Genomic DNA, 23,225 nt, shown 5'->3' on the forward strand with positions numbered 1-23,225 from the left:
TAATGGTCCTTCTAGAGGTTGGGTTTGATTTTAAAAACTTAAACACTAAGGAATTTCTTCAAACTATGTAAACTTCTTAAGGTATTGCTTTACTCTTAATAAATTACAAGACGTTATAATTTTTTATGCGAAGTTCAACTTTTATTGTGTTTCATTGTTTTCAGCTTTCTCTCCCCTTTTAAGAGGCCTGAAATGGTAACTCTATCCATCAACTCATTTTCAGCTCCTGTGAGTTGTTTTTTTTTCCTTTGGGTTCTAATTGTTGTGGCCTGACACTGAAAAACAACAAACAAGTTATATCTTAAAGGTAAAAAGGAAATGTTTCCTTCCGACATAATATTCCCTATAGGGAATAGCAGGTAAACTGCAGAAGGTCTTTTCTTTTGCCTTTGGGTAACTGGCCTAATAAATAGATCTTAGCTTTATTGAAATAATTCCTATGTCATTATTACTAAGTTTGGTTTGCTTAGGAAAAACTGAGATTAAATTATTTTTTAAATTAAGGTTATTACATCTGTGTAACTTTCTGTATGTGCTTTTAAAGTCCTTGTGCCATTAAGTTATAGGGCTTTGACTCCTGGGTCTAAAAAGGACACCAAGTCCTGCTAAATCTTAACACCAACAGCAGTTAAAGCCTCATATTCAGACCCAGTAGAAGATGCCAATCAAAATAAACTGCGTTCATGAAACACAGGGCCAAAAATTAAAGCCATTCAACTCCTCAGGGCCCAGAGACTATCACAGAAGAGGTGGGTACATGAGATTATAGGGGCCAATTTTGAGAGATGAAATAAGTTCATTCATAAGTTCATTCATTCTCTATGAATTAACCATTAATGTCAAAGGCACACTGATGCAAAACTAGCATATGGGCCCCTCTGCCAGATTAACAAGGTTTTCTTGAAGAATTAAACCACTCCTTAATAGAGGTTATAAAGGCTTATGGAAATTATATCTTATCGTTGATGACAAAAACGTTATAGATTGTTTATAAATTTTTGAAAAACAAAACTAATTGTCCTCATGCTATTTTTATTAGGGCTTATTGTTTGTAAAATTAACTCTCCTCTCTCAAAGGATAAACGTTTTTGCCTTTTGTTGGAAATCTTTGAGTTATCGCTTTGGTTAAATAAATGACTTATTTTACAACAACCTGTGATCCTATTTTGTGGTATCAAGTGTTTTAAACCTTTGATATTTGACAAACTTTCCAGAATCAAATGATAAATTATATATTTTTCCTGACATAATTAATCCTTTAAGATATTAGTTTCCCTAAAGTCCAAAAATGACATATTTGGCTTATTCGATATAAAAATCTTACTGGAAACATTGTCAAATATGAAATGGTGTTTGGCTTTGTTTGGATTTTATTTGTATAAATATGTTATTGGCATGTGTTCCAAAATTATAAGAAACACCTATAATTCTGATACAATGTAGTGTACATTATCTGTAATAATTATAATTGTTATGCTAAATTATTATGTACCACAGAGGTAACAAATTTCCTTGTCAATTTTGTCTTTGACTGTGGCTGCCCTAACAGTTTTTGTCAGCTATAGACATTTGTTGTTTGGTTTTGGTCCTCTTTAGAAGGTAGTTTTATAATCAGCTATGAAACTCTAACAGGTGTTCTTGAATGCAGGGTTCTGATAACTTTGGAGATTGTGACATTAGAAGAAAAACTTTCAGGAGTCTCATGGAGAGCTTGAAAGTTCATGAATATCAAGAAGAACATGCATGGCCTGAACTAAGAGAAGACTGAAGTAATCATTTTTGACTTTTTTGCTTACAACATTGCTGATCAACCAGCATAGCACATGTTTACCTGTGTAGCAAACCTGCACATCCTGCACATGTATTCCAGAACTTAAAGTAAAATAAAATAAAATAACAAAAAAAGAAACACAAAAAATGTTACTAATCCTTTGTTTTGTTTTTCAGAGTTAAGAAAACCATTTTGAGCTATTTACAGCTTATAACAATTGAAGAAACTACACTACTGTGAACAAAATTTGGAGCATATTTCTTTCTCTCTACCTGATTTCTCCAGGGTTTGGAAACTATTTGTGAGTATTCTTAATTTACAGGAATATAGTTATTTGCATAAGTGCAATAAGAATGTGTTACAACTGGACACCATTAGAGAAACTGGTTATTTTACCAAGACTTTGACTGGAATGGTGTGCTTTCCTTAAGGAATCAAACTTGACTTACAGATCCAATAAAAGCCCATTGGGAAAACTGGCCTCATACCTTGTCTACTCAGTCCCTGTACAGGGTTTCTGATCTGTGGTAAGTAAAGAACGTCACTTTCTGAGAGGCCCAGGAGTCCCAAGTTATCCTGGGACCTCAAGAGGAAAGGAATTTACCCAACTCAATAGGTATTTGAGAGAGCCATGACTGGGATCAGCTTTTAAAAAGACTTTCTGAGATTCCTTCTATGGAACAAAGTTCTATCAAAGCCAATTTAAAAGCCCATGTGAAAAATAATTATTCTTGCTGCACTTTATACAAATAATTGGGCCAAGTACAATAAAGCAAATCAGTCCTACCATGATTTGTCTTTAGTAAAAATGGGAAACAAGAGAGAGAGAAATTATGGATCAAAAACTATAGTACATCTGTTGTTAGATTCTAGTCTTGCCTAATGTTTTTCAATTTTTATTATTTTCTTCAGCTTCAATTTTTATTATTTTCTTCAGCTTAGACTGAATTCTAATTTTTCTTGGCTATAAGTCTCCAAAGTAATCTTTTCAATTTTTTTCTTCTTTCTTTTTCTTTTTCCCCTATTTTTCCTGATTTAAAATCACTGAAAGCTAAGCTATGCTTTCTTAAAGCCTTGCAAACTGAAGCTAGACAACTTAAACTTCAGAAGAAAACAACAGCAGCCTATTTACACACATAAGCCACTTTCATACCTGCCTACTGATGTATGGGCTTCAGAGTAATAGATTTTCCAGGATTGTTCTTTTTTTGTTTGTTGTTGTTTTTCTCCCTTCCTCACCCTAGTTTCTCTTTGTAGGATGTAAGACTTCACAACCTGCTAAAAATGAACTTTCCTAACAACATGGGACCTACCCGTCTAGGAATAAACTATTTTAGCCATGAGAGATCAGACAAAATCTGAGACCAGAGACTCATTTTCTTCTAAAACGCTTCCTCTGAAAGATTTTAAAAAGAAAAGGTGGAAGTGTGAAAGGAAAATAAATCTTGGGATCCCCCAAATCACTAAGTCAAAGGAAAAAGTCAAGCTGGGAACTGCTTCTATTCCTAAAAAAGACAGCTATTAAGATTAAAAAGCTACATTCCTCCCTCACAAGGAATTTCCTTGTGGACAAAGGACAGACAAAATTCAAAGTCATCCCTCTGCTGAGATAAATGCATATCTGATTGCCTCCTTTGGAAAGGCCAGTCAGAAACTCAAAAGAATGCAACCATTTGTCTCTTACCTACCTATAACCTGGAAGACCCCTCCCCACTTTGAGTTGTCTCACCTTTCCGGACAGAACCAATGTACATCTTACATATATTGATTGATGTCTCATGTCTCCCTAAAGTGTATAAAACGAGGCTGTGCCCCAACCACCTTGGGCACATGTCATCAGGGCCTTCTGAGGCTGTGTCATGGGTGTGCATCCTTAACTTTGGCAAATAAACTCTTGAATTGACTGAGACCTGTCTCTGATATTCGGGGTCCACAGCAGTAAATGCATACATTGAAGAAATAGGAAGATTTCAAATGAACAACCTAATAAGGCACCTCAAGGAACTAGAAAAGCAAGAACAAACCAAACACAAAATTGGTAGAAGGAAAGAAATAATAAAGATCGGAGCAGAAATAAATGAAATTGAGACAAAAATACAAAAGATCAATAAAATAAAAAGTTGGGCTTTTTTGAAAAAATAAAGAAAATTGACAAACTTTTAGCCAGACTAATAAAAGAGGAGAGAAAACCCAAATAAATATTAGAGATGAAAAAGGGAACATTACAACTGGTATGACAGAAATAAAAAATGTCATTAGAGACTGCTATGAACAACTATATACCAACGCATTGGAAAACCTAGAAGAACTAGATAAATTCACAGACACATGAAACCTAACCAGATAAAATTATGAAGAAATAGAAAACCTGAACAGATCAATAACAAGTAATGAGATTGAAGCAGTAATAAAAAACATCTCCCATCAAAGAAAAGCCTGATGGATTCACTGCTGAATTCCACCAACATTTAAAGAACTAATACCAATTCTGCTCAAACTATTCTGAAAAGTGGAAGACGAGAGAATACTTTTAAATTCATCCAATGAGGCCAGCAATACCCTGATAACAAAACCAGACAAAGAAACGACAACAAAAGAAAACTACAGGCCAATATTGCTGATTAACATAGATGTAAAAATCTTCAACACAATACTTGCAAACCAAATTCAAAAACATCTTCAAAAGATTATTCATCATGATCAAGTGGAATTTATCCTAGGGATGCAATAAATGCAAATCAATAAATATGATACATCACATCAACAGAATGAAGGATAAAAGCCATAAAACAAATTTGGTATGGAAGGAACATACCTCAACACAATAAAGGCCATATATTACAAACCCACAGTGAATATCATGTTAAAAAAAAATCAGAAGACTTTCCTCTAAAATCTGGAAGCAGACAAGGGTGCCCACATGCACCACTTCTATTCAATATCATACTAGAAGTGCTAACCAGAGCAATTAGGCAAGAGAAAGAAATAAAAGGTATCCAAATTGGAGAGGAAGAAGCCAACTTATCCTTGTTTGCAGATAATATGATTTTATATTTTAAAAAGCCTAAATACTCCACCAAAGAACACTTAGAGCTAATGAACAAATTCCATAATGTCGCAGGATACAAAATTAATATCCAAAAATCAGTAGCATTTGTAAACACTAACAGCGATCAATCTGAAAAAGAAATCAAGAAAGTAATCTCGTTTATAATAGCTACCAAAAAATTACTAGTAACAAATTTAACCAAAGAAATGAAAGACTCCTACAAGGAAAACCATAAAACACTGATGAAAGAAATTGAAAAGTCACCAAAAAATAGAAAGATATCCCATGCTCATAGATTGGAAGAATTAATATTATTAAAATGTTTATACTATCCAAAGAAATCTACAGATTCAATGCAATCCCTATCAAAATGCCAAAAACATTCTACACAGAAATAAAAAAATAAAATCCTAAAATTTGTATGGAACCTCAAAAGACCCCAAACAGCTAAAGCAATCCTGACCAAAAAGAATATAGCTGGAGGAATCATACTACCTGATTTCAAATTATACTACAATGCTATAGTAACCAGTACAGCATGGTACCAGCATAAAAACAAACACATAGACCAATGAAACAGAATAGACAACCCAGAAATAAATTCAAGCACTTGACACCCAACTCATTTTCAACAAAGGAACCAAGAACATACATTTGGAAAAGGACAATTTCTTTTATAAGTTGTGCTAGAAAAACTGGATATTCATATGCAGAAGGGTGTAACTAGATTCTTATCTTTCACCATATACAAAAATCAATTCAAAATGGATTAAAGGCTTAAATGTAAGACTTGAAATGATAGAACTACTAAAAGAAAACATTGGGGAAACACTACAGTACATTGGTCTGAGGAAAGAGTTTTGGATAAGATCAAAAGCACAAGCAACAAAAACGAAAATAGACAAATGAGATTACATCAAGCTAAAAATCTTCTGGACAGCAAAGGAAACAATCCACAAAGTGAAGAGATAACCCATACAATGGGAGAAAATATTTGTAAACTATCCATCCAACAAGAGATTAATAACCAGAATATACAAGGAACTTGACCAACTTAATAGTAAAAGAAAAAAAAAAGACATGATCTTGTTCTTTTTGATGGTCGTGTAGTATTTCATGGTGTATATGTACCACATTTTCTTTGTGTAGCCTATCATTGATTCCATGTCTTTGCTATTGTGAATAGTACTGCAATGAACATACGTGTGCATGTGTCTTTATGATATAATTATTTACATTCCACCAGGGTTATAACCAGTAATGGGATTGCTGGGTTGAATGGTAGTTCTGTTTTTAGCTCTTTGAGGAATTGCTGCACTGCTTTCCACCATGGCTGAACTAATTTAGACTCCCACCAACAGTGTATAAACATTCCTTTTTCTCTGAAACCTTGTCAGCATCTGTTATTTACATGGATGGAGCTTGAGGCCATTATCCTTAGCAAACTAATGCAGGAACAGAAAACCAAACACTGCATGTTCTTACTTATAAGTGGGAGCTAAATGATGAGAACACATGAACACAAAGAGGGGAACAACAGACATTGGGGCCTACCAGATGGTGGACAGTGGGAAGAGTAGGAAGAATAACTAAAGAGTACTAGACTTAATACCTGGGCAACAAAATAATTGTTACAACAAACCTCCGTGACACAGGTTTACCTATATAACAAACCAGCACTTGTACCCCTGAACTTAAAATAAAAATTATTATAGAAAAAAAGGAAAAAGAAAATCTAACTTAAAAATGGACAAAAGACCTAAGTAGACATTTCTCAAAAGGAGACATACAAATGGCCAATAGGTGTATGAAACAATGTTCAACATCACCAGTCGTCAGGGAAATGCAAATCAAAAACCATAATGAGATGTCATCTTACACCCGTTAGAATGGCTACTATCAAAGACAAAAAATAACAAATGCTGGCAAGGATAAAGAAAGGAAAACCCTTATACACCATTGGTGGGAACGTAATGTACATAGTACAGCCACTATAAAGAAAAGTATGAAGGTTCTGAAAAAGGCTAAAAATAGAACTACCATGTGATCCAGCAATCCCACTGTTGAGTACATATTCAAAAGAAGGAAATTAATGTATCAAAGAGAGATTTGCACTCCCATGTTTACTGCAGCATTATTCACAATAGCTAAGATGTGGAATCGACCTAAGTGTCCATCAATGGGTGAATGGATAAAGAAAATGTGGTATATATACACAATGGAATATTACTCAGCCACAAAAATCAATGAAATCATGTTATTTGCAGCAATATGGGTGGAATTGGAAGTCATTATGTTAAATAAAATCAGCCGACCACAGAAAGACAAATATTGCATGTTCTCATGCCTTTGTAGGAGCTAAAAGCCTTTGGGAGGCTGAGGCAGGAGAATTGCTTGAACCCAGGAGGCTGAAGTTGCAGTGAGCTGAGATCGTGCCACTGCACTCCAGCCTGGGTGACAGAGTGATTCTCCATCTCAAAAAATAAAAATAAAAAATAAATTATAGTATTCAGTAGTACAGTAGCAAAATTATAGTTAATAATTTATTGTACATTTCAAAATAGCTAGAATAAAAGAATTATTATGTTTCAACACAAAGAAAAAATAAGTGTTTTAGGTGATTGATATCCCAATACTCTGATTTGATCATTACACATTGCATACAGGTATCAAAATGTCATATGTACCCCAAAAATATGTATTTTGGGGGTAATAAACATTTTTATTATATATCAATATAAATAAAATAAATTTTAAAATAAAAGCATTATTTATTATATTAGAAGAAACATTATTCACTATTCCTTTAAAAGTTTACTAAACTGTTGGAAAAAGTAGATTTATATTTTTTTCCAGAAATTTAATGTTATTTCTTGTGCCATAAAAATTGCTATGTGATACTAAATTCCAGAAAAAAGTAAAATCTCACTTCACTTGTGAACAAATATTTATTGTATTTTTGAAAAATAAAAAGTAGTTAACTAAAAATAATGCTATTACTACCGTAAGTTCTCATTTTGGTAACTACAAAAAAATAGAAAGGTGACTTATATTTTTTAGCTTGTGCCACTTTCTCATTATGAGTTCCTTGAAATCAGAAATTATATATTTCTCATTTTTTATCTCTAGTGCCAATCACATATTGTTTTCTGGAGAGATGGAATGGATGGATGGGATGGGTGGATGAATAAGAAAGAAGGAATGGATGGATAGGATGATGGAATAAATGAACAGATAGATAAAACAGATGTGGGGTTGTATGGAACAAATGGGATGGATGGATGGAATAAGTGGATGAAATTGATAAATGCATGGATGGAATGAATGAATAACTGAAGAGTTCAGAAGTTCCAGGGTTAGGTGAGTTATGGTACATGGATATTGCAATGTGTCCATTAATTCACACAGTTACTACTCATCTCTAGATGCCAAATATGTAATGCATAGTGAGGCTTACAGTGATGGAGGGGACACAGGTAGATAAATAAAAATACAATGTAATCAGTATTAGGATGGGGTAAGCATCAGGTCTTATAGGAGCATAGAACACTAGGGAGAGCTTTTAAAAAGACATAGTAATTAATCTGAATCTTGGTGAAGATGATTTTGAACAGTATGACCCAAAACATTGCATGAGGAAGGCACATATGTACTGTATTAGCTCATTGGGAATAGTCGACTAGGTGGACAAAAGTGGAAAGGAAACTCCAGGAAGATGAAGCAGTATGTGCCAAGGTACAGAGATATAAAACTCCATAGGATGGCCAAGAAACTACGAGTAATTTGGTATGCCTGAATTTATAGCAAAAGGATCGAGTTATTTATTTTGATGCTGTAGTTTCATTCATCTCTTAGGGTTTAATATAATGTATTTCTAATTCCTGTCAAACAGCTAGATTTATTACTTATCTTTTATTCCTCACCTCTAATTTTACAAAAATAAACCAAACCTTAAAGAAGATGATTAATTTTCATACACTCACACATCTAATAATTGAATTGGAACTCAAATCCAGGCCTGTCTGATTTCAAACCTCTTGATGACAATGCTAATATTACTACTTAAATTCAGAAGCTCAGACAATTTCGTAAAAAGATTTACTTGAAAGGGATGGGGGTAACAAGAACTTGGTTTGGACTAGGGCAAGGACTTTAAAAAGATTATTAGGAATAATTTATATTTGAATTTGGAATAAAGTATATAACATTACATTATAAAGATTATTAATATAAAATCAATACCAAAGAACTGTATACAAGCTTTTCTACTTCTTTTTTATGTCAGCAGAATTAACAATGAAGAAGAGGCTCAGTTACAGTGGAAAGAAATATGTTGATATTTGGGAATAAATGTTTCTTATTTTTAAAATGTTTATCATTTTTAAGTAAATAGTGCTATGGTTAAAATTCTGTACTTCTATCAATGTAGGTTTTTGTTTTTATTGTTTCCAGTATTTCCTTGATATCCATTAGAATTTAGTAAGTTTTAAAAAAATTCTAGCCATAGTTAAGCCAGAATGTGAAAGGCAAAAAAAAAAACGTATTTCAATGGACCAGTATACATTGGAGGTAGAGGAAATTAGATTGATTACTTACCTTCCCAAAAGGGAAGTAAGCTATAGTTAAGAGTCAGAAAAATAAACTACAGTCTTATCTTTAATCTCCAAGAATATGGGATGGAAAAGGCAGCAGCAAGATTGTGTCTCCTTCTGCTAATAAAAGAGGTTTGAAAGGGAGAGAATGTAAAGGGGTAAAAATCTGCCTACAATTAACCTGTTAGTAAGATGGCTAGATACATTATCTACCTGCAGATATAAATAGCTTTCTTACACATTACTGATAACACGTTCCATAATTTTTTAAAAACTTTGGTCTAGAGGTCTTTCTCTAGGGAGTGGCTATAATTGTAGCCCTGTCCTGATGGGACTCCAGGGGAGGTAGTTGTAGATGGTTACATTGTGCATTTCACGGGATAGTTCTTTATCCTGGTTGACAGTCTAATGCCTAAGTGTCTAAACTGTGACCAGGAGTCCCTCTTACAGGAAATTTGTTTATACTGTGGCTCTTATGTGACCGGAGCCCATTTTTCCTACCAAGATAGCCATTCTATAGGAGGGCCCTAACCTTTAGAAGAGCCTTCTGCCCTGTCCAGGACAGACACTAGATTCAGGTGTGTTGGTCAGGTGAGACACAAAAGAGGCAGCACAACAAAACACATAAATAATAGAAACAGTTTTATTACTTACAGATCCCTGAGAGAAGAGGGCAGCATGCTTCACAAGTCCTGTTGGAAGAGGGAAATCATCCAGGACATGTATACTCAAACAGAAGGTAAAGAACAAGAGAAAGACAGAGAGGAGCTATGGGACAAGGCTTTATTGGGGCCCAGGACATTATGCAAGCAGGTTTCCCAAGGGGAATTCTAATGAGTCTATTTAAAGCAAGAAAGCAGGAGTTCTGTGGGGACACTCTGTGACTGAGAGGTGGTCACCGTGGTATATCTGTGCAGTCAATGCAAAGTGTGGGGGTCAGCGGGGCAGGTCAAGTAGGTTGTATCTACATGTTTCACAGGGAGATGGTCACCAGGAGGCAGTTGTACAAGAAAGATATCTGGATTGACCACACGGAGAAACTAGGAGGAGGTGGGAAACTGAAAACTGGGTTAAGGGTAAGTAAGCCCTGCTTCTGCTATGAGAAAGTCCAATCTATATTCAAATAGATGCTTAGGTACCATAAAATTATAGGAATTTGCTATACATGTTTTTAAAATACTACAAAGACTCTATTCACAGTAGCAATAAGAACTATAAAATATTGACGAGTAAATGAAACAAGAAATGTACAAAATCTATTTTAAAAACTAGAACTTAAACACATAAAACATCCAACTAAACGAAGACATACGATGTTCCTGGATAGGAAGACACCATATTGTAAAGCAACGCAATTCTGATTCAAATCTCCTCAGTATTTTGAAAAAATAAATCTTAATTAGCTTATTCCAAAAATTACAGAAAAGGTTTATAAACATTGAGTTTTGAAAAGAATAATAATAGAATAATAGGAAAGATAATTTATTCTACTAGAAATCAAAACATACTATGCAACTATAATAAAACAGGAAGGTATTAATTAGCCTAGGACTAAACAAATATATCAAGGAAAAGAATGGCGTTTAGGGGGACAATTCTGAAGTACATTTCTGCAATCCTACAAGATTCCTTAGAGGTTCCCCAGCAAAACTGAGCCTCAGTTGTCTACAGTAGCAATCCATTTGTTTTGTTACCACACGCTTTACTGGCCCTTTTCCTTTTCCCGTCTCACTTTCTTCACTCCTCTTGTGCTTCCTAGGATCACCTCCCAATCAGAATACCTATACTCAAGTCATTTTCTTAGACTCTTCTTTGGGAAGAACCCAAACTAAGATAAGAAATACTTACATTTTTGTTCTACATGCTTCCAAATAATATTAATTTTTCATAATGACAACATATGCATGTAGGACTTGTGTCATCCAAAAAATTTAATTAAGAAGTATTAGGCTTAACAAATTAAACTTTTAATTTTAGAGTATTGTTTTGGGATTTTATATTTTGTTTCACTAAGGGAGGACCTCATAAGTAGTAATCAGTGTCTACATAATCTTCCATATATCTCAAAATTTAGATTTAGAGTCCTACAAACACTTCCAGCTCATTTTGCTCTTAGACTTTCACATTTAGAGGCTAACAATGTGAAATCACAGAAGATGATTCCCAAAATGAAAATGTTAAAGATTCATGAATGTATAAAAACATGCCATTTATAAATCTGCTATCCCTCAAGAAAAAGCACTTAATGAGATTTATCTGTCCAACATCTAAAAATGTTTGAAGGTTTGTGCTGTGTACTATAATACCATAACTAAAGGATATTTAGAAACATTATCTCTGAAGAACACGTAGATGTTAATCACCAGGTAATGGGGAAGTGTGCAGAGCCGGATATGCAATCCAGTGAATAATAGAATAGTCTCAACAATTGAGTTCAGAAAATGCCATTTATTTCTACTCTAAACTGAGACCTGTTTTTTAAACAGGAAGCAGGAAGTTGATTGCCTAGGCTAAAAGGTAACACAAGCTTAGAATAGAAAGAGGGTGATCTAAAAGGGTTATGACACCATGAAGAAAAACTGGAGTTAAAAATAAAATGCTCAAGATATTGCATGGGCAACAAAGAAAACCATTGGAGAAACTAGTATCATTCATATTAAAGTGTCATTGCTTGCATAAACCACACAAACCCCAGTGGGCTAGCAAATGGATAACTTTACCATAGCTGATGATGATAGGGTAGTAGAAAAGGGACACTGATTAAGTGATGTACAACATAACCATAGGATGGTGGGGTTGTGAGTATGACAGAGGAAGACCTTTAAGTAAATACTCACATCAGAAACTTACTTCTATTCATCAAACTTCATAGGAGCAAAAAGGGAGGGTGCCTAAAATGAGATATAACAGGTATTTTTTTTTTTTTAATTATACTTTAGGTTTTAGGGTACAGTGCACAATGTGCAGGTTTGTTACATATGTATCCATGTGCCATGTTGATTTCCTGCACCCATTAACTCGCCATTTAGCATTAGGTATATCTCCTAATGCTGTCCCTCCCCCCTCCCCCAACCCCACAACAGTCCCCGGAGTGTGATGTTCCCCTTCCGGTGTCCATGAGTTCTCATTGTTCAATTCCCACCTATGAGTGAGAACATGCGGTGTTTGGTTTTTTGTCCTTGCGATAGTTTACTGAGAATGATGTTTTCCAATTTCATCCATGTCCCTACAAAGGACACGAACTCATCATTTTTTATGGCTGCATAGTATTCCATGGTGTATATGTGCCACATTTTCTTAATCCAGTCTATTGTTGTTGGACATTTGGGTTGGTTCCAAGTCTTTGCTATTGTGAATAGTGCCGCAATAAACATACATGTGCATGTGTCTTTATAGCAGCATGATTTATAGTCCTTTGGGTATATACCCAGTAATGGGATGGCTGGGTCAAATGGTATTTCTAGTTCGAGATCCCTGAGGAATCGCCACACTGACTTCCACAATGGTTGAACTAGTTTACAGTCCCACCAACAGTGTAAAAGTGTTCCTATTTCTCCACATCCTCTCCAGCACCTGTTGTTTCCTGATTTTTTAATGATGGCCATTCTAACTGGTGTGAGATGGTATCTCACTGTGGTTTTGATTTGCATTTCTCTGATGGCCAGTGATGAGGAGCATTTCTTCATGTGTTTTTTGGCTGCATAAATGTCTTCTTTTGAGAAGTGTCTGTTCATGTCCTTTGCCCACTTTTTGATGGGGTTGTTTGTTTTTTTCTTGTAAATTTGTTTGAGTTCATTGTAGATTCTGGATATTAGCCTTTTGTCAAATGAGTAGATTGCAAAAATTTTCTCCCATTCTGTAGGCTGCCTGTTCACTCTGATGGTAGTTTCTTTTGCTGTGCAGAAGCTCTTTAGTTTAATTAGATCCCATTTGTCAATTTTGGCTTTTGTTGCCATTGCTTTTGGTGTTTTAGACATGAAGTCCTTGCCCACGCCTATATCCTGAATGGTATCGCCTAGGTTTTCTTGTAGGATTTTAATGGTTTTAGGTCTAACATGTAAGTCTTTAATCCATCTTGAATTAATTTTTGTATAAGGTGTAAGGAAGGGATCCAGTTGCAGCTTTCTACATATGGCTAGCCAGTTTTCCCAGCACCATTTATTAAATAGGGAATCCTTTCCCCATTTCTTGTTTTTGTCAGGTTTGTCAAAGATCAGATAGTTGTAGATATGCGGCATCATTTCTGAGGGCTCTGTTCTGTTCCATTGATCTATGTCTCTGTTGTGGTACCAGTACCATGCTGTTTTGGTTACTGTAGCCTTGTAGTATAGTTTGAAGTCAGGTAGCGTGATGCCTCCAGCTTTGTTCTTTTGGCTTAGGATTGACTTGGCGATGTGGGCTCTTTTTTGGTTCCATATGAACTTGAAGGTAGTTTTTTCCAATTCTGTGAAGAAAGTCATTGGTAGCTTGATGGGGATGGCACTGAATCTGTAAATTACCTTGGGCAGTATGGCCATTTTCATGATATTGATTCTTCCAACCCATGAGCATGGAATGTTCTTCCATTTGTTTGTATCCTCTTTTATTTCATTGAGCAGTGGTTTGTAGTTCTCCTTGAAGAGGTCCTTCACATCCCTTGTAAGTTGGATTCCTAGGTATTTTATTCTCTTTGAAGCAATTGTGAATGGGAGTTCACTCATGATTTGGCTCTCTGTCTGTGATTGGTGTACAAGAATGCTTGTGATTTTTGTACATTGATTTTGTATCCTGAGACTTTGCTGAAGTTGCTAATCAGCTTAAGGAGATTTTGGGCTGAGACAATGGGGTTTTCTAGATATACAATCATGTCATCTGCAAACAGGGACAATTTGACTTCCTCTTTTCCTAACTGAATACCCTTTATTTCCTTCTCCTGCCTGATTGCTCTGGCCAGAACTTCCAACACTATGTTGAATAGGAGTGGTGAGAGAGGGCATCCCTGTCTTGTGCCAGTTTTCAGAGGGAATGCTTCCAGTTTTTGCCCATTCAGTATGATATTGGCTGTGGGTTTGTCATAGATAGCTCTTATTTTGAGATACGTCCCATCAATACCTAATTTATTGAGAGTTTTTAGCATGAAGGGTTGTTGAATTTTGTCAAAGGCCTTTTCTGCATCTATTGAGATAATCATGTGGTTTTTGTCTTTGGTTCTGTTTATATGCTGGATTACATTTATTGATTTGCGTATGTTGAACCAGCCTTTTATCCCAGGGATGAAGCCCACTTGATTATGGTGGATAAGCTTTTTGATGTGCTGCTGGATTCGGTTTGCCAGTATTTTATTGAGGATTTTTGCATCAATGTGCATCAAGGATATTGGTCTGAAATTCTCTTTTTTGGTTATGTCTCTGCCAGGCTTTGGTATCAGGACGATGCTCGCTTCATAAAATGTGTTAGGGAGGATTCCCTCTTTTTCTATCGATTGGAATCGTTTCAGAAGGAATGGTACCAGTTCCTCCTTGTACTTCTGGTAGAATTCAGCTGTGAATCCATCAGGTCCTGGACTCTTTTTGGTTGGTAAGCTATTGATTATTGCCACAATTTCAGAACCTGTTATTGGTCTATTCAGAGATTCAATTTCTTCCTGATTTAGTCTTGGGAGGGTGTATTTGTTGAGGAATTTATCCATTTCTTCTAGATTTTCTAGTTTATTTGCATAGAGGTGTTTGTAGTATTCTCTGATGGTAGATTGTATTTCTGTGGGATCGATGGTGATATCCCCTTTTTCATTTTTTATTGCATCTATTTGATTCTTCTCTCTTTTCTTCTTTATTAGTCTTGCTAGCGGTCTATCAATTTTGTTGATCTTTTCAAAAAACCAGCTCCTGGATTGATTAATTTTTTGAAGGGTTTTTTGTGTCTCTATTTCCTTCAGTTCTGCTCTGATTTTAGTTATTTCTAGCCTTCTGCTAGCTTTTGAATGTGTTTGCTCTTGCTTTTCTAGTTCTTTTAATTGTGATATTAGGGTGTCAATTTTGGATCTTTCCTGCTTTCTCTTGTGGGCATTTAGTGCTATAAATTTCCCTCTACACACTGCTTTGAATGTGTCCCAGAGATTCTGGTATGTTGTGTCTTTGTTCTCGTTGGTTTCAAAGAACATCTTTATTTCTGCCTTCATTTCATTATGTACCCAATAGTCATTCCGGAGCAGGTTGTTCAGTTTCCATGTAGTTGAGCGGTTTTGACTGAGTTTCTTAATCCTGAGTTCTAGTTTGATTGCACTGTGGTCTGAGAGACAGTTTGTTATAATTTCTGTTCTTTTACATTTGCTGAGGAGAGCTTTACTTCCAACTATGTGGTCAATTTTGGAATAGGTGTGGTGTGGTGCTGAAAAAAATGTATATTCTGTTGATTTGGGGTGGAGAGTTCTGTAGATGTCTATTAGGTCCACTTTATGTAGAGCTGAGTTCAATTCCTGGATATCCTTGCTAACTTTCTGTCTCGTTGATCTGTCTAATGTTGACAGTGGGGTGTTAAAATCTCCCATTATTATTGTGTGGGAGTTTAAGTCCCTTTGTAGGTCACTCAGGACTTGCTTTATGAATCTGGGTGCTTCTGTGTTGGGTGCATATACATTTAGGATAGTTAGCTCTTCTTTTTGAATGGATCCCTTTACCATTATGTAATGGCCTTCTTTGTCTCTTTTGATCTTTGTTGGTTTAAAGTCTATTTTATCAGAGACTAGGATTGCAACCCCTGCCTTTTTTTGTTTTCCATTTGCTTGATAGATCTTCCTCCATCCCTTTATTTTGAGTCTATGTGTGTCTCTGCACGTGAGATGGGTTTCCTGAATACAGCACACTGATGGGTCCTGACTCCTTATCCAGTTTGCCAGTCTATGTCTTTTAATTGGAGCATTTAGCCCATTTACATTTAATGTTAATATTGTTCTGTGTGAATCTGATCCTGTCATTATGATGTTAGTTGATTATTTTGCTCGTTAGTTGCTAAAGTTTCTTCCTAGCCTTGATGGTCTTTACAATTTGGCGTGTTTTTGCAGTGGCTGGTACCGGTTGTTCCTTTCCATGTTTAGTACTTCCTTCAGAAGCTCTTTTAGGGCAGGCCTGGTGGTGACAAAATCACTCAGCGTTTGCTTGTCTGTAAAGTATTTTATTTCTCCTTCACTTATGAAGCTTAGTTTGGCTGGATATGAAATTCTGGGCTGAAAATTCTTTTCTTTAAGAATGTTGAATATTGGCCCACCCTCTCTTCTGGCTTGTAGAGTTTCTGCCGAGAGATCAGCTGTTAGTCTGATGGGCTTCCCTTTGTGGGTAACCCGACCTTTCTCTCTGGCTGCCCTTAACATTTTTTCCTTCATTTCAACTTTGGTGAATCTGACAATTATGTGTCTTGGAGTTGCTCTTCTCGAGGAGTATCTTTGTGGCGTTCTCTGTATTTCCTGAATCTGAATGTTGGCCTGCCTTGCTAGATTGGGGAAGTTCTCCTGGATAATATCTTGCAGAGTGTTTTCCAACTTGGTTCCATTCTCCCCGTCATTTTCAGGTACACCAATCAGACGTAGGTTTGGTCTTTTCACATAGTCCCAAATTTCTTGGAGGCTTTGTTCATTTCTTTTTATTCTTTTTTCTCTAAACTTCCCTTCTCTCTTCATTTCATTCATTTCATCTTCCATCAGCGATACCCTTTCTTCCAGTTGATCGCATCTGCTACTGAGGCTTCTGCAATCTTCGCGTAGTTCTCGAAACTTGGCTTTCAGCTCCATCAGCTCCTTTAAGCCCTTCTCTCCATTGGTTATTCTAGTTATCCAGTCTTCTAATTTTTTTTCAAAGTTTTTAACTTCTTTGCTATTGTTTTGAATTTCCTCTCGTAGCTCAGAGTAGTTTGATCGTCTGAAGCCTTCTTCTCTCAACTCGTCAAAGTCATCCTCCATCCAGCTTTGTTCCGTTGCTGGTGAGGAACTGCGTTCCTTTGGAGGAGGAGAGGTGCTCTGCTTTTTAGAGTTTCCAGTTTTTCTGCACTGTTTTTTCCCCATCTTTGTGGTTTTATCTACTTTTTGTCTTTGATGATGGTGAGGTACAGATGGGTTTTTGGTGTGGATGTCCTTTCTGTTTCTTAGTTTACCTTCTACCAGACAGCACCCTCAGCTGCAGGTCTGTTGGAGTTTACTAGACGTCCACTCCAGACCCTGTTTGGCTGGGTGTCAGCAGTGGTGGCTGCAGAACAGCAGATTTTCATGAGACCACAAATTCAGCTGTCTGATAGTTCCTCTGAAAGTTTTGTCTCAGAGGAGTACCTGGCCAAATGAGGTGTCAGTCTGTCTCTACTGGGGGGGTGCCTCCCAGTTAGGCTGCTCAGGGGTGAGGGACCCACTTTAGGAGGCAGAACAGGTATTCTTTTTAACTGAAGAAGGAAAATTCAACCTGGATCTGTTTAGCAGCAAAAAAAAAAAAAGAATAAGTGTAGCCAGTAGCAAAATAAATAAATAAATAAATAAATAAATAAATGTAGTCAGGTAATGAAAAATTTTAAGATCACGGTAACCAATGTCTTCCTATCCTTCCAAATCTTAACAGGGAGGAGGCAGTAATTAAAACCCAAGCTACATAGTATGCTAAAACTACATATGATTCCTTCATTAATGTGGGTTCTGCTACTCTCAATTATATCTTCATAACATCCCAAAGCAAAATTTCCTTTTCAACTACTAATGGCAGGTATTTGAAATACCAGTAATCAATAGATAACAGTAGTCAAGATTTTGGTACTCAGAATGCCAGATACCCATATTTGGTGAGTAGCACAGAATGTAGAAGTTTCTAAGCTGGGAATTTAGAGTTTGTGTTAAAAGAAAGCAAGAGTTTGGAAACAGTGAGAAGGGACTACGAATCTATCTGTGCAGGTTCAATGGTATCATAATATGCCTATTAGTTCAGAATAATAAGTGAAGAATCCTTTCTCCATCAAAGAGTTGAACCAATCTTTCAATTCTGCTGATACATATTCTTGAAGTGAAATAATTTTTTAAATGAGTGAAAGCTTAGTGTAATGTATTCTGTCATCTTTCAAGAGATCTCTTGAAGAAGCATTCAGTCAGCAACTTGAAGTTCAGAGCAAAATGACATAAAGCCCCAGAGAAAGATTTCTGGGGCTTAGCTAGTTTCATAATGATCTATTGCTGCATAACAAACTTAGTGGCTTAAAATGACAAACATTTTATTTGCTCATAATTCTATGGGTCAAAAACATGAGCTGGTTTCAATTGAATGGTTTGTCTGCTGACCTCACATTGGGTCACTCATGCAGATGCTGTCATCTGGAGGTCACTTGGGACGCATGGTCCAAGATAGCCTTACTCAAAAGTCTGCTGAGTGGTGACAGCTTTGGCTGGCCTTCTGTCTCCCTGTGGTCTCCTCATCCTCAAGGAGACTGGCTGGGGCATCTTCACGTGGTGATGGCAACATTCCAAGAGGATAAGAGCAAAAGCTTCAAAGGTTTCCTGATGCCTAGGCTTAGAAGTTCCAAAATATTACTTCCATTGCATTCTATTGGTAAGGCAGGTCAGAACGCCAACCCAGTTTTAAGGGTGCAGAGAAAGGATTTCACCACTTGATGAAAGAAGTAGCAAAATCACAGTTGCAAAGAAATGTATACAGATGGGAAGCCGGGCGCCGTGGCTCAGGCCTGTAATCCCAGCACCTTGTGATGCCGAGGCGGGCGGATCACAAGGTCAGGAGATTGAGACCATCTTGGCCAACTCGGTGAAACCCTGTCTCTACTAAAAATACAAAAAATTAGCTGGGCGCGGTGGCTCAAGCCTGTAATCCCAGCACTTTGGGAGGCCGAGGCGGGCGGATCATGAGGTCAGGAGACGGAGACCACGGTGAAACCCCGTCTCTACTAAAAATACAAAAAATTAGCTGGGTGCGGTGGCGGGCGCCTGTGGTCCCAGCTACTCAGGAGGCTGAGGCAGGAGAATGGCGTGAACCCGGGAGGCAGAGCTTGCAGTGAGCCGAGATTGCGCCACTGCACTCCAGCCTGGGAGACAGAGCGAGACTCCGTCTCAAAAAAAAGAAAAAAAAAAAATTAGCTGGGCTTGTTGGCAGGCGCCTGTAGTTCCAGCTACTCGGGAGGCTGAGGCAGGAGAATGACATGAACCCGGGAGGCGGAGCTTGCAGTGAGCCGACATCGCACCACTGCACTCCAGCCTGGGAGACAAAGCGAGATTCTGTTTCAAAAAAAAAAAAAAAAGAAAAGAAATGTATACAGATGGGAGGAATTATTGTAGCAGTCTTTATAAATGACCTAACACAGCTAGGGAGATGCTTTCTCCTTTAGGAGCAGGAACAGAAGCAGAAAAGACCACAAGAGGCCTCCATACAAGAGGCTAGCCAGTATATTGATAGTGGAATCTTAGAAACAAACTGGACCACTGAGTGTTTAAATATTAAAAGAGTTAGGGAAAATACTTCCCAGGACAAACTGAAACTCTTCATTCAATGAAATATTGTCAATTCTGAAACAGTACAGGGCTATAAAATAGACCATCCGTATTTAATAATCAGAAAATTTCCCAAATATTTACTTTATCTGAAATTATTTTCTGCCAGATCTTCAGATGGCTGACTTCATATTGACAATCAGCTCAAATTTTGCCTCCTCAGGGAAACCTTCCCTAACCACCCTAATTAAAGTTAACCTCACCCATCTTACCATCACGTTTTCTTCACAGCAATATTACTATCTGAAATTACTTTAATATTTATCTACTTGTCTGTGATCTTTTTCCCTTACTGGAAGATAACCTCCATGATATTTGGGATTCTATTCACGTGTTTAGCGTAGTAATATCAGCTAGTGATTAGTGTTTGAAAAGGTAGCAAGGTGAAGACAAGATTTTGATAATTACTTCTCCACTAATAACCCAAGTTTAGCTCATGTCTTAACTTCTGCAATAAAGCACAAAGTAGATGATACTATCCCATCATTCCTGGGTTGAGATTACCAAGCTTTTCTTATATAAACATGCCATCTTGGAACTTCCTATTAAGTTACAGATTCCAGTCTTTGGAATGCATCTAATTCATCTCATTTCTTTTTTCATTTCTAAAACTGAAAAAAATGCCTCATTTATTATGTAAGTTAAATGAGATTCAATTTGTAAAATGAGTAGTACAGTACCTGGTATAGTGAAGGTACTCAATAAATGGTAGTTACACTATTATTCTCCACTGTTCAATTGTGAATTATTAGGCTCACACATATCTCAAGCCCAATCAATATTCCATTAATTTTAAGTTACCAACTCCAATCTCCTCTTTCTGAAGGATTCTGTGACTCCTCAGAAGGTCCTAGACAACGTCTGATCATTGATGTTTACAATTTTCCCATGTCCAGTGCAGAAATATAACACTACTGGCATGCATAGAATCAGACGAACACATACAGAATCAGATAAGATGTTCTTTTCACGTGTGGTCATACAGTATCAAATAAAATGTTCTTGCCTGTTTAGCAGTCTTTCTGATTTTCTTAGTCTTCAGACATTATAGTCATCATCTACCCCTTCTCCACAAAACCCAGGCCTCCCTCATCTAAGCTTATGTTGCTCATCGGATGGTAATCTCCCCACTTTCTCTATTCTTACAATTCTATGTTTCAGCAATAGGTAACTTCTCTTAGTAATGGTGCCTTTTATGCTATCCATGCCTCAGATATTTTGTCATCTTACCTTTATTAATGTTACTGTAATGATTTCTCTTTTTTTGAGATGGAGTTTTGCTCTTGTTGCCCAGGCTGGAATGCAATGGTACAATCTCGGCTTACCACAACCTCCTCCTTCCGGGTTCAAGTGATTCTCCTGTCTCAGCCTCCCGAGTAGCTGGGATTACAGGCATGTGCCACCACGCCCGGCTAATTTTGTACTTTTAGTAGAGACGGGGTTTCTCCATGTTGGTCAGGCTGGTCATGAACTCCCAACCTCAGGTGATCTAACTGCCTCGGCTTCCCAAAGTGCTGGGATTACAGGCGTGAACCACCACGCCCAGCCACTGTAATGATTTCTAATCACATTTTATAGACACAGCATGAAATCTTTTTCATTAAGTTAAATTTGCATTAATATAATGGCTTCTTGAATCTGGAATCTGGAACATCTTGAACCTGGAAAGCCTGCTGTGTTTGTCCTGGGAGAGTATTTTCCTTGGATACAGGAACATCATTTTCTGAAATAACAGGCTCCTTTTTATCCTCCTATTAAAATACTTCCTGTGTATTCTTGTTGATATTTTAGATACCGTCTCACAGGTGAGGACAGCATGTGATATGTACTTGTCATCTTTCTCATCATTGATTGGTCACTTCAGCGTCCCTAGAGCACTATGTTGGACTCACTGGGTCATTTCGCTATGTTCATGTCTTCTAGGTTGCTTTTAATTTTTAAGCTATTCTCAAACACTTTCTTTTTTCTTCTTTATTTCATCTCTGTGAAGAGGCAATTAATAAATAATTAGGTTTGGTTATATCATAACTGACATAACTAGTTGACATAAGCAGCTAGTGGCAAATTTAATGTTATAAACTGTTTTCTTGATTCTCCATACAGACTCAACAAACCATCCTCAGGAAAAGATATAGAACCTTCTTGGCTTTTTCAGAGGAAAGCTTCATTAACTTAAGAAAAGTGAGGTATAGCAGTTACCAAAGCAAATTCAGATTTTTTTTTTTTCTTCGTAGAGAGAATAGTAAATCTGACATAGGGATTTTTAGGAATATGTAATGACAGTGTACCATGATGGTCAATAAAAGATCCCTACCAATGACATCACAGTTTAAATTAAACATTGAAGAAATTATGTGACTTTGGTGTCTTAATGAAAAACATGGTCTGGTTTGGAAACTTGAGGTGTTTTATAAATTAAAACATTTATATAAAAGAGTTTTAGAAGCTCGAGAGTATGAAAACTATATGCCCTGCCTCATTCTTTTTGGTAAAATACAGGGGTAAGGGGCAGTGTTTAAGTTTTCTTCCAGCTCAGATACAGTATTATTTTGTCTAATGACATATTCTTTAAAAAAAAACAACAATATTTTTCATTATGAGCCCTGAAAAAGAAAAAGACTTGAAATTGGCTACAAATTTATGTGAGGGATGCAAAAAAACATTTCTAAAGAAGGCCCATTTGTTCTTTGAGCACTTTACTGGGTTTTGATAGGCCACGATTTCCTCAAGCTGACTTTAGGTATAGGGGACATAGAGAACTAAATTATTCTGCTACTAAAGAGTAAGAGAAACTGAGATTTTGCTCCTTAGAGAAGAGGACAGAAACTGAGAAGAATAAGAAAGGTACAGGAGGCTGACCTCAAGTTGAGTTTTTATTTTACTGTCATATGAAATGAATCCCTGCATATTACCAGACTTCAGCAAAAATGTCTACATATATATGCTGTGAATGTGAATTTTTTTTTTTTTTTTTTTGAGACAGAGTTTCTCTCTTGTTGCCCAGGGTGGAGTGCAATGGCACGATCTTGGCTCACTGAAACCTCCACCTCCCGGGTTCAAGCAATTCTTCTGACTCAGCCTCCTGAGTAGCTGGGATTACAGGCATGTGCCACCACATCCAGCTAATTTTGTATTTTTTTAGTAGAAACGGGGTTTCTCCATGTTGGTCAGGCTGGTCTTGAACTCCCAACCTCAGGTAATCCACCCACCTCGGCCTCCCAAAGTGCTGGGATTACAGGCATGAGTCACTGTGCCCTGCCAAATGTTTTTAATGGCCTTATTAAGGAAAAAGCCCAAAATCCAGAACTGAGTTAA

General features: G+C 36.7%; 1 protein-coding gene across 4 annotated transcripts in view; it reads right to left on the bottom strand.

Annotated features, from left to right (window-relative positions):
• The window catches only part of LOC129460239 (transcriptional adapter 2-alpha-like), a 148,013-nt gene that overhangs the window by 56,798 nt on the left and 67,990 nt on the right, over positions 1-23,225 (bottom strand). For 2 of the 4 annotated variants that reach the window (XR_010114878.1, XR_010114882.1), the window contains one exon: positions 18,107-21,892. The gene's annotated coding sequence lies outside the window, so the exon portion shown is untranslated. Of the gene's footprint in view, positions 17,839-18,106; positions 21,893-23,225 lie in introns of those variants that run through there. The other 2 variants (XR_010114880.1, XR_010114879.1) reach the window with 2 other exon arrangements.

Source organism: Symphalangus syndactylus, chromosome 13, assembly GCF_028878055.3.
Source record: "Symphalangus syndactylus isolate Jambi chromosome 13, NHGRI_mSymSyn1-v2.1_pri, whole genome shotgun sequence".
Taxonomy (NCBI): Eukaryota; Metazoa; Chordata; class Mammalia; order Primates; family Hylobatidae; genus Symphalangus; species Symphalangus syndactylus.